We start from the raw sequence: 2941 nt of genomic DNA on the forward strand, positions 1-2941 counted from the left end.
GCAACGTTTTCTTAAAATGAGCAACTTTTAGGCAACTTCTGAAGATTTTTGAAGCACCTTTTGACAGAAATCCGAGCAACTTGTGTAAAAGCCTAATGGCCATCTCAGACAGCTATGTACAAGAATTTGGTTTATCAACGGAGTTGATAATGTAAATTGACCACCGTACAGAGATTCTAAAAGCTGACGTTTCGAGCGTTAGCCCTTCGTCAGAGCGAATCCAATTCGCTCTGACGAAGGGCTAACGCTCGAAACGTCAGCTTTTAGAATCTCTGTACGGTGGTCAATTTACATTATCAACTCCGTTGATAAACCAAATTCTTGTATACTACTTCCCCACCGACGCAGCACCACAGTTTCTTTACAAACTACCCCTTCATTCAGCTATGTACAAGTAATGGCAGACATGAAGGCAATAGCACATTTGCATGACTATGTCACAAGCGTGCTGCATGCTGGTAGTTGTAGTCATTGGAAAACAAAATGGCGTCTCATAGTGAAGGTGGATTCACTTGCTGTGTCCCTGGGTGTTTCAGCAACAGCAAGAGAGATCGGAATCTCTCTTGCTATGGTTTTCCTAAGACGAAAAGTTAAGACGTCGCTTGTTGCAAAAAATTCAGGGAAACATTTCGCCCCAACTACCAGTCATCGAGTAAGCAACTTGCATTTCGAGGGAGGGAAAAAAACCTACATGAACAATATTCCAGTTATTTTTCCTTTGGCTAAATCCCACCAAAGATTATCACCCAACATATAGCCAAGAGACACCACCTTCACCCAGTCATTTAAACATTTAAAGGAATCACTGGAACGTGAATTGTCCATTTTCAAATTTGGGTTGACACAGTTTAAAGATTCAGAAACAGATATGACGTATTACATTGGCCTGACCTATGGTCAATTTGTCACATTATTCAACTTCCTGAATGCCCATAGAATTTGTTATCGACTGAGTTACTGGGGCTCTGATAATGCCAAGGTACAATTTCCTGACATAGAAAAGGAGGGAAAAAGGTGCTTCTTAGAACCCGATGAGGCGCTTTTTTTAACTTTGAGTCGATTGAGAGTTCATATTCCAGAGAAAGTACTTGCTGATAACTATGACATAAGTGTATCAGAGGTCACAAGGATTTTAGCCACTCGGCTCGACTTGCTTTATTCAAGATTAATTCAACTTCATGTTTGGGCTACAAAAAAGACCATTAAAGAAACAATGCCTGAGGTGTTTCAGCAAAAACACCCTCTCACAAGCGTTATCGTTGACTGTACAGAATTATTTATTGAAAGGCCGTCATGTTTCCATGCACAATCTGATACTTACTCTACATATAAGTCCCACAATACTGCCAAGGAACTTGGTTCAATTGCACCTAATGGTACTTTAACTTTTGTTTCGGATCTGACTGGAGGCCATTGCAGTGACAAAATTATTGTTGAGCATTGAGGACTTTTGCAACTACTTGAAGACGGAAATTCAGTAATGGCAGATCACGGTTTCAAAATCCAAGATGTGTTAGCTTCACAGAAAGTTTACTTTAAGGCGCTGTTACACTATGCAATTTCTCTTGCAAATTGTCTCACAATTTTCTTGCGACGCAAGTTGGGTGTTACGATACAGGTTGCTTGAATCATGTTACACTGGGCAACGTTTCTTGCAACTTGTCTCACTCGCAACGGTCACAAACAGAGCGGAGGACTGGCACTATAAACAACATAAATTGGCCCAAAAATAAAAAACTATGAATTGTGGTAGTAGAAAAAGAAAATATTTTTGCTTTATTGGTAATAGCCGATTTGTCAACTGAAGACGAAAATGGGGACATTCCATCAAGGTGAAAGCGTGTTAACTGGGTCAGGCCCTGGATGGCAAGAAGGGAGGAAAGAGGGGTTTTACCAACTTGCCAGGGAGCTTGCTGTAGAGGATGCTGGCGGATACAGAGATTTCTTTAAAGTTAACAGCCAACAGTTCGAGTTTTTATTCAATGCAGTTTCACACCGAATATCTAAGCAAGATACAAAATTACGCTAAGTATCAAACCTGCTGAGAGGTTTGCTGTCACGCTGAGATATTTGGCAACAGGTGAAACCTTCAAGTCACTGGAATACTCGTTTAGGATCAGTAGAACTATGATTTCCTCCATTGTCATCGAGTGCGCAGGCTATGCAACACTTTCTTCATCTTCTCTACTGTCATATTATACTGTCATATATAAGACCCGCCTCCAACTAACAAATCTGTTACCCATCTCATACTGGCATGAATATTTGGACATGGTTTTTTTCTACAAAGCTGTTAATAACTTAGTTTTCGTAGACAGTGAAGCTTTACCTGTAACTAGACAATTTGCGAGATCTACTAGGACATCGAGCAGCAGTGCTATTACTTATATTCCTAACCGATGTAGAACTGTTACCTATCAACGTTTATTTTTCATACGCGCATGCCGCGCATGGAATGTTCTTCCCGCTGAGCTACGCACAAGGCACATCTCTCTAGCGTCATTTAAAAGTTTACTACTTCAATAGTATAAAAAGGCTCTGAACTTGTATGACGTTGACGACATTAGAACCTGAAGAACAATCTGTCCTAGGTGTAACACAGCGAGGTCTCTCCTATGCCCGCTAATGTGCTGCTTCTAGCAATTTGGACTTCCGCTTTGCTTCCTCTCAAGTTTCATGCTTGCATATTACTAGCTTTAGTTATTAAGTATTTTTATATAAATAATTAACGAGGGATCCACTGTAATTGGTTATGCTGTAGTGGTCTCCCCGCCTAATAATTTTTTTTTTTTCTTTTCTCCTTGTATTATTTTTTCTATTTTTACCTATATATTTATATTGTATTCCAGTTAGGCGAAGCTAAATAAATAAATCATATTAAATTGCTGTGAAAGGGTTTGCGAATCAGCAAATTTTATCTTCTTGGCTTTGTAAACTGCTA

The sequence above is a fragment of the Montipora capricornis genome, chromosome 9, assembly GCF_036669925.1.
Source record: "Montipora capricornis isolate CH-2021 chromosome 9, ASM3666992v2, whole genome shotgun sequence".
In the NCBI taxonomy this organism is placed as follows: domain Eukaryota; kingdom Metazoa; phylum Cnidaria; class Anthozoa; order Scleractinia; family Acroporidae; genus Montipora; species Montipora capricornis.